Source organism: Hesperophylax consimilis, chromosome 29 (assembly GCF_061612785.1).
Source record: "Hesperophylax consimilis isolate HC1 chromosome 29, BYU_Hcon_1.0, whole genome shotgun sequence".
In the NCBI taxonomy this organism is placed as follows: Eukaryota; Metazoa; Arthropoda; class Insecta; order Trichoptera; family Limnephilidae; genus Hesperophylax; species Hesperophylax consimilis.
In genome coordinates, this window is record NC_142864.1 from 20,780,163 (window position 1) to 20,789,753 (window position 9,591).

The following is a 9,591-nucleotide window of genomic DNA, read 5'->3' on the forward strand; positions in this document are numbered from 1 at the left end:
CCTTTTTATAACATTCACACAAAACGCATTGAAGCTGTTCAAAGAAAGTTTGTACATCACTTGAACTTCAGGAGACAATTACGTTATTACGATATGGAAAGCTCTATCAAGCACTACGGACTTAAAACATTAAAAAGCAGGAGAGACACTGCGGACATGATTTACTTACACAAAGTCTTGAGTGGTCATATTGACTGTCCAGCCCTTTTGTCATCAATCAATATTAGAGTCCCAAGTAAGAAAACTAGAGACAAATCATTGTTTCATATCGAAATTGCTTCAACGAGTCTCAGGCAAAATTCTTTGTTTCTAAGAAACTTGCAATCATTATAATAAAACTTATTTTGATGCTGATATCCTGTCGTGTACCTTAGGAGCTTTTAAAAAAATTGTTAACAGAGTATTGTAATAATTAACCCTTTTCTAAATTTAATACATTACATTCATCATTTATTCATTATCACTCTTACATATTATTTGTATTTAATATCAAATGTACGTGTGTGTATGTATGTATGTGTGCATGTATGTATGCGTATGTATGTATGCAACTATGTATATGTATGTGTGTACGTATGTATTTATATGTGTATATGCATGTGAATGTATATATATGTATGTATGTGTTTATACGTGTATATATATATATATACATTTTCTCTTATTATTTCTGTGGTACACGGTACCTACCTACGGGCCGCGAGGTGCGGGGAGCACTTCGGCGGTAGTCTGTATTGTCATTCGGTATTCTGTAGTCTCACAGTTAACAAGCAATAAACGATCTCTGTAATTATTTAACCAGCCTTACGTATTTTATCAATCCCGAATCCAAGCCCCCTTTTAAGGTGAATCTACAGGATATTACAGTGGCGACGAGGAAACTTAGTCATTAATAAAACAGTGGCGAAGTTTAAAAGAATTTACGCGGCAAACGTGTTGTTAAAATTCATGAAATTCGGAGAGTATTCACGTAATGGCGGTGCTCTTGTAAATGTGATGGACGGGGAGTCTCGCAACATTCATAAAACAGGATCGTAGAATCTTTGAAAGATAAGATTGAAAAGAAGCGGGGAGCTGAATTGCGAAACGGGAATCAAAAAAAAAATTGTTCAAGATAATCACGCGGGAGCGGGGTTATCGTGAAGAGGATAAATATTCAGCGGGGAGCTGTATATATATATATATATATACAGCTCCCCGCTGAATATTTATCCTATATATATATATATATATATATTTCAAACCATAAGAAGCCGGGGCTGAACAACAGCAGCACAGCTGGGAGCTGTATTGGAGCAAGGAGCAGCTGAGAGCGGATCCTTGGGAACTATCGGTCGAGAGCTATTCTTGGAGTACAGCCGAGGTTAAGAAGGAAGATCTGCAACAGGAGGGAGTAGATGACCAGAACCAGAGCTTCAACATCATTAGACTTAAGTTAAGTCCGTAGTTTAAGTTTTGTGTTGATAATTTTTTTTTAATATTGTTGTAATTTTGTTGTAAAATCATGGCTCAAATCAAACCATTAGAGACCTTCAGTCACAAGTCAGATTGTTTCGGGGTTTTCAAAGCAAGATTGGAGAATTAATTCATATTATATGATGAGAAAATTACTGCCGAAAAGAAACGTGCTATGTTCTTGAACGCTTTGCAGGAGGAAACTTTTAAATTATTGATTGAGTTGGTTACTCCTAAAAAAATAAATGATGTCACAGTAGAAATTTTGTGTGAATTTTTGGGTAATTATTGTGAAAATGTTACTTCGTTGTTTGAAGAAAGATCAAAATTTTATAATGTAATTAATGAATCGGGAGAAAGTGTAAAAAAATTTGCGGCACGGTTAAAAAGTTTATCCATAAATTGTAAATTCGGTACTAGATTTGAAGATAATTCAAAAGATTTATTCATTTGTAAAGTGCGAAACCCTAAAATTAGAGAACGGTTATTCGTAGAGGGGAAAAAAAATCGTTTGAGAAATTAATTACAATCGCAGCGTGTTTAGAGGCTTCAGAAGCAAATTTTAAAGATGAAAAAGTGTGTTATCAAGTAGCTAGTTCACGTTTAAGGTCAAAAAGTCCAAAAAATAATCCGTCAGTATCGAAACATCGAAGTGTTTATTTAAATTCGAGGCATAGTAGGAGTTCATCATGCGATAGTAATAATTTTAAACCGAAATTGAAGCATCTAGATTCGGAACAGAAAAAGTGTTTTAATTGTAATAAATTCGGGCACTTTAAATCAGAGTGCAAGGTTGTGAATAATAAATTTTCGAAGTGTTTTAAATGCGGTCAAAAAGGTCACATTGCTAAATTTTGTAGAAATATTTTGTGCATTAAAAAAAAGATTTTTGTCTCAAGTATTAATAAGAGGATTGAACCGTATATAATTAAATTGAAAATAAATGATATTTCATTCGAGGCAATGATAGATTCAGGAGCGGGAATTAGTGCCATACCCGAACGTATCTATAAATTATATTTTAATCATGTTAATTTAAGGCAATTTAATTTACACTTAGCGAGTTACGATAACAAGCCGCTAAAAGCGAGCGGTACAATAAATTTATTGGTTACATGTAATAATAATCAACAAAATTTTGAATTTGTGGTTATTGAAAATGGTTCGGATTTAATTTTAGGTAGAGATTTAATGGAATTATTTGGGATTAGCATTAGTTTTTTGAATAATTGCACGGTAGTAAATAATTTTGGTGCTAATGGAGAAAGCAATTTAGATGTCGATAAGTTGAAAACACAATTTGGAGACGTATTAACGAATAAATTAGGAAAATTTAATAAATATAGTGTTGAGCTGGAATTAATAAAGGGATTTCAGTCAAAAATGTGCAATGCAAGGCAAATACCTTTAGCTATTAAAGATAAAGTCGAACATGAAATTAATAGACTTGTTTCAGAGGGAATATTACAAGCAGTACAGACGAGTAGATATGCATCTCCCATTGTTCCAATAATTAAGAAAGATGGATCAGTTAGGATCTGTGGAGATTATAAATTAACAGTTAATCCAGGTTTGGTTGTAAATAAATTTCCAGTACCCGTAATTACGGATTTATTGACACAAATCAGTGGAGCGGTAATGTTTTCTAAATTAGATTTGAAAATGGCATATTCACAATTACAGTTAAGTGAGGGTAGTAGAGATATAATTACCATAGCTACACACATAGGTTTATATAGATATACTGGACTGGTGTATGGTTTGAATGCAGCACCAGGTATATTTATGCGGGTTATGTTTAATTCATTGCAAGGTTTAAACGGAACAATTATATTTTACGATGATATTTTGATTACGGGCAAATCAGTTGCGGAACATAATAAAAATTTAGTAGCAGTTTTGAATAGATTGAAACTTTGTGGTCTCACGGTAAATGAAGAAAAATGTGAATTTTTCAAAACAAGTATTGAATACTTGGGGTACTTTATTTCGAAGGAAGGTTTTAGACCATTAGAAAATAAAGTTAAAGCAATAATGGAGTCTAGTAGTCCATGTAATATTAACCAGTTAAGAAGTTTCTTAGGTTTAGTTAACTATTATAGAAATTTTATTCCGAATATATTTAGTTTGTTAGGACCTCTATATAAATTATTAAAAAAAGATTCGGAGTGGATTTGGTCAAAGGACTGTGAAAATGCAGTTTTAGAACTTAAAAAAGAAATTTCTTCTGATTGCGTGTAAGTACATTTTGATCCATGTATATCAGTAAAATTAGTAACGGATGCATCCTTAGAGGGATTGGGTGCGACAATTTTACATACTTATTCAAATGGTAGTAGTAGACCTATAGCGTTTGCATCAAGGAAATTAACAGACACAGAGAGTAAATATAACATTTTAGATTTAGAAGCAACAGCGATTGTGTTTGCATTAAATTTTTTTTTGTATATTTATACGGTAGGAAATTCAAATTAGAATGCGACAATCAAGCTTTAGTACGAATTTTGTCAGAAAAGAAGGGCATTCCTGTGTTGAGTGCTAATAGATTGCAACGTTACAGTTTAATTTTGGCGGGGTTTAACTATGAAATTGAATACGTAGCTTCAGAAAAAATTTGTTCAGATTTTTTATCAAGATTACCAATAGAAGAGACAAATAAATCGGAAGATTTATATATTGAGAAGCTGAGTTCCATTAATTTTCAGGATGTTGAAAAAGAGTTGTTATTTTATGTTGGTGATAACTCTCAGGTTCCATTAAATGTTGATAATTTAAAGGAAACCACTAATAAAAATGACGTATTATCATTGGTAAAACAATATTTAAGGCAGGGTTGGCCAAGGAAAATTCCAAAAGATATTGAGTTATGGGCTTTTTGGAAAATTAGAGATGAGTTGTCTTTAGTAGAAGATTGTATTTTTTGGGGACATAAAGCCATCATTCCAAATTCTATGAGAGGGGAATTGTTAAATATGTTACATCGTTCACATTTAGGTATAGCTAAAACTAAAGGGTTAGCAAGAGGGTACTTCTGGTGGCCAAAAATGGGCAAAGATATAGAAAATTTAGTTAGATCATGTAAAGAGTGTCTGGAAAATCAGGCGAATCCACAAAAAACTCATTTACAACATTGGCCGATTGAGGAAAAGCCGTGGACAAGGATAAATATTGATTTTTTTGGTCCGATGACTAATACAAATTTTTTCATTATAGTAGATGCAAGTACCAAGTGGATAGAATGCATTAATTTAAAACAAGCTAATACGGATAATACTTTAAGGGAATTAAAGAGGATGTTTGCTCAATTTGGTACTGTAGAAACTATTGTATCGGATAACGGGTCTGTTTTCTGTTCAGAAGAATTTAAGCGTTTTTGTAAAGATAGAAAAATCCAGCACATTACTTCTCCTGTGAATCATCCGCAGAGTAATGGGTTAGCTGAAAACGGAGTTAAAACGTGTAAATTTTTTTTAAAAAAGATTTTACATAATGGGGGGTTACCGAGAGACGTCGATGATAGGTTAACCAAATTCCTAATTGATTATAGGAATACCCCAAATATCACGACTGGTGTAGAACCAGCGGTGGCTATGTTAGGACGACGATTAAGGTCCATGTTTGATTTCATTTCTCCAGTGATTGCGGAAAGGAGGGGGGAGAGGTGTTTGTCGGATAAAGTAAAGAGTAAAATATTAGTTAGTAGAGAAAATCAGAAAAAGAGTTATAAATCTAAGAAAAGAAATATGAATATATTTGTGGTGGGGAAAAAGGTGATGACTAAGGATTTTAGAGGAAAAAAAGGTTGGGTGGTAGGTATCATTAAAAAAAGAATTGGGTTTAATACCTACTTAATTTTCATAAAAGACACAGGGCAAATTTGAAAAAGACATGAGGATCAACTGACACCAATGAGTGTAAGGTGGAATCCCAAAGAGCGTGAAAAAGTGTATAGTGACGATCTAGGCTCTGATATGAGAGTATCAGACCTAGACCTTTCCCATTATTTTTGGAAAGGGGCTAATGGGTCTTCTCCTCTGTTTCAGGAACCACCATGGCAGTCTCCTTGGACTGGAAGGCTGCGGCATAGAAAAAACTAATATGTAACAACCTATAGATAATGTATTACTATTATTATTATTCGGCTATATATGATAACTATATAAATATGTTGTAAACAGGCTCAGGTAAGATGTAAACCTGGTAGGAGTTCTCCTCTTAAGTGGGGGAGAATGTGGTACACGGTACCTACCTACGGGCCGCGAGGTGCGGGGAGCACTTCGGCGGTAGTCTGTATTGTCATTCGGTATTCTGTAGTCTCACAGTTAACAAGCAATAAACGATCTCTGTAATTATTTAACCAGCCTTACGTATTTTATCAATCCTGAATCCAAGCCCCCTTTTAAGGTGAATCTACAGGATACTACAATTTCCTTGTTTTTAAAATTTCTTTGTTTTTAACCTTTCTTTGTTTTCTTTGTTTGTTTATTGCTTTTTAACCTTCTTTATCTTTATTGCATGATGTGAACATTGGTTATTGGGTTGTAACCTAATTCTTTTACTTATTTTTTCTCTCTCTCTCTATGCATGTTATGTTATAAACCTTTTGATGTTCCTAATAAAATAAAATTTAAAAAAATCTCGAATTATGTCTGAAATTATGATCCGAATAATTGAAATAGTAAATAGAGAAAATAAAAATGATAAAAAAATCCTATCTGTCCGATATTGTCGAGATAATGTCACTACGAGAGTAGCGATCACTCGTAATTGTGAATTCTTTACAATGTTCAGGGTCATGACTCCTAAAATTATTTAATTTTTTGTTGATTTTCGGATCCCATCGGTAATAATTAATTTGCGACTGCAAACATGCAGTGATCAGAAACGAAGAATTGATAAGAAGTCGTAATAAAGAATTCGTCACATTTCGGGATAATTAATTATTTATTTTGTGTTTCAAACGTTTCTTAATTGAGTATTAGTCCAGTAACCATGTACATCAGACCTTGCGTCAGATCTGCTAGTTCTATTTGAGTGGTTTTTGATGTTGGCCCGATGAATATTCTAAGTTTACGACGTCGAGCGCCGAACGTAACACGTTCAAATATCAAGAAAACCACAAAATGTTCTACCTTTCTTCAGTTTTTGGCGATTTTAACTAGTTTTCGGGTTTGTGTTTATGATATGTTATGTTCATGTTATGTTATGATATGTTTATGTTATGTTCATAGTATGTTTGTGTTATGTTTATCTTTATATTTTATAATCACATTTGTTAACTCCCATACGCTGTGTTTGTTTATAAGATTGCCAATTTCATAATTCTGTTTTTAAAAAAAGCTACTAATTTTAGAAAAATCTTTGGTTTAATAACGAAAAGCGCCCACTTATATTGTACACAGGTTCCTATTTTTATAATTTTGTGATAATCTACTGTTACCAGCTCTGTACCCATATGTTAAGTATTTTATGTTTATGTTATGTTATGCTTATGTTATGTTTATGTTAGGTTATGCTTATGTTATGTTATGTTTATGTTATGTTATATTTATGTTATGTTATGTTTATGTTATGTTTGGTTTATTTATGTTACGTTATGTTATGTTATGTTATGTTGTTTTATCAATGTTGTTTTCTCATGTCAATTTTATCCTGTAATTTGTTGTATTTATTAATAAGAAAAATGTTGTAATGTATGGCCAAGATCACTCTTAATGGGTGAAAGCCAATATAAAGAATAAAAATAAAAAAAAATATTATCATTCGGTACGTTTTCAAAAAAGACTAAATTAGCAACAATTCTAGCCTAAAACTGTACCTGTAGACTCAATGGTTTACAAAACCCAGCTCTGGATTTTTTACAAATATTTTGTTTGTATTTTTTGGGAATTCCGACTCTGTAGGTCTATTTTTTTCGGGAAATGCCCCCTCCCATATTCCAATGGACGCTGAGGAGATTTGAGGGCCCCTACAGATGAACCACTCCCAAAATTTGTCACATTTCTCATTTCTAGCTCTGTTCCTTTTACTCTGTTCATAAACCCATTCCCTTATTCTCCATTAATGTCAAAAATTCTGAAATGGACGATACTTATCAAGTAATATTGTTTTGCTCCCTTTACTTATTGTGTGGGGATCTTATGAAATAAAATGAGAATAATTATTGATTTAAATTTCAAAACATTTATTAAAAATTAATTGAAACTTGAAATTAAGTTAATGATAATAATAAAGAAAAACAGAAGTAGATTCATATTATTAAAGTATATTTTGCCCTCTTGAAAGGGCCCGGTTGAGCATCGTCGGTTTCTCCACTGGAAACACCAGCAGCAGGATTGTCGATGTGTTCTGTGAGATCTGTCCACAATTCATCCTCCAGAATTTATATATCGTGCAGATCGTCGCTTTCTGGGGAGTGGGAATCTACCTCAAGTGCGATGGCAGCGCCGCAGTGGCTGCAGACTAAAGAGCACTTCAGATCTATCTTCCTGCAGCTGCACGCGTTCCTACAACCACTCTTGCAGCCGCACGAAATCATCCGCAAGGGTTGTTGTGGAGCTGCGTTTCTGGCCATCATCTTGGGTTTGAGGCCTCGTGACGTGGATATCCACCCCCAGGCTAGAGAGTTCTGTTAGGCTCCCAACCACTTCTGTACCTGTAACAGGATTGTACAGTTGAAGAGAAAATTATGAAAGAAAAATTAAATATTTATAAATACATAATTATAACTGTAAATTAGGTCGATTTGTCTAATTGGTGTGCGCGGAATTAAAAAGAGCTGCGTCCTGTTTAGGAGGTAACCTGGCAAGATTTATTTTTTCTTTTTTTATTAACAAAATTTTTGATACATATACAATTCAGGTACATACATAGTAATATAGAATGAAAGAGTAACAAAAAAATCCCACAAAGGCGAGGCCTGAGCGTGGGTATTATAGTGTAAGGATAAAACAGTGGTGTTTAAAATATATATTTTTTAAACTTGTAAAAAGTATCTATAGAAATCAATGTGATTGGTTTTTTTTACAGAAGTTTCTATTTTTTTTAAATTTACAAATATACACACACACCCTCACACACCCTCACACACACACACACACACACACCCTCTCACACACCCACACACACACACACACACACACATAAAACATAGATTTATTTGCATTTATATTTCTTTGATTTACAGAAATTAATCTTTAATTTACAGAAAGACATGTGGTATTTTAGTTATTTAGAAACAGATAGCTTTTTTTCCATTATTTCTGGCTTTCACCCTTCAAGGGTGTTCTTGGCCATCATTTAAAATTATTGAGAAATGAAAGGTGAATTTAAATATTAATTTTATTAAAATTGGCAAATTTCAAAATTATAATGAAAATTGGAGTCCAGTTCAGACTTAGTAGAGATGAGATGTTGAATGGAGGGGAGGCAATTTAAGATAAGGCTTGATAGAAGAGAGGATATTTGTTTAGAGAGGGACATCCAAAAAATATGTGATCTAAAGTTCCCACTTCTAGACCACAGAATGTACAATCTGGGGAGTCAACGACGTGAATTTTAAAAAGATGGGAAGGAACGGAACAATGTCCGATCCTCATTCGAATGAGTGAAGAAATTTCTTTTTTGGAAAAATGAGGGAATTACTGAAACCACGGTTTTGATGGAATAGTCCTTTGTATTGAGGCATAGCAGGCTCCCTTGGATTGACTAGCAATGTGCCAATACTCCGACCAAACATTGCGGGATCTATCTTTGATGATGGAAAAATGTCAGATAGGGGAATGTGGTTTACGAGGGTAACAACAGGGTTGGACGCTCCTTGTTTTGCCAAGGCATCCGCAATATCATTACCCATGATACCAACATATCCAGAAATCCAAATCAGAGTTACAGTTTTACCAGAGCTTTGAATGGAGGCTATCATCTCTCGAATAAGGCATACAAAGTGATCATCAGGATTAAGAAGAGGACTGGATTTAAGTTTTTGGAGGGAACTGAGAGAGTCAGAGAGAACGAGGGAATGTTCAAAATTATTTTTGATTACATATTTGAGAGATTCTATTATTGCAATGCACTCGGCTGAAAATATTGAAAATTGATTTGAAATTTAATGAAATATTCTGTCGTTAGAATTAT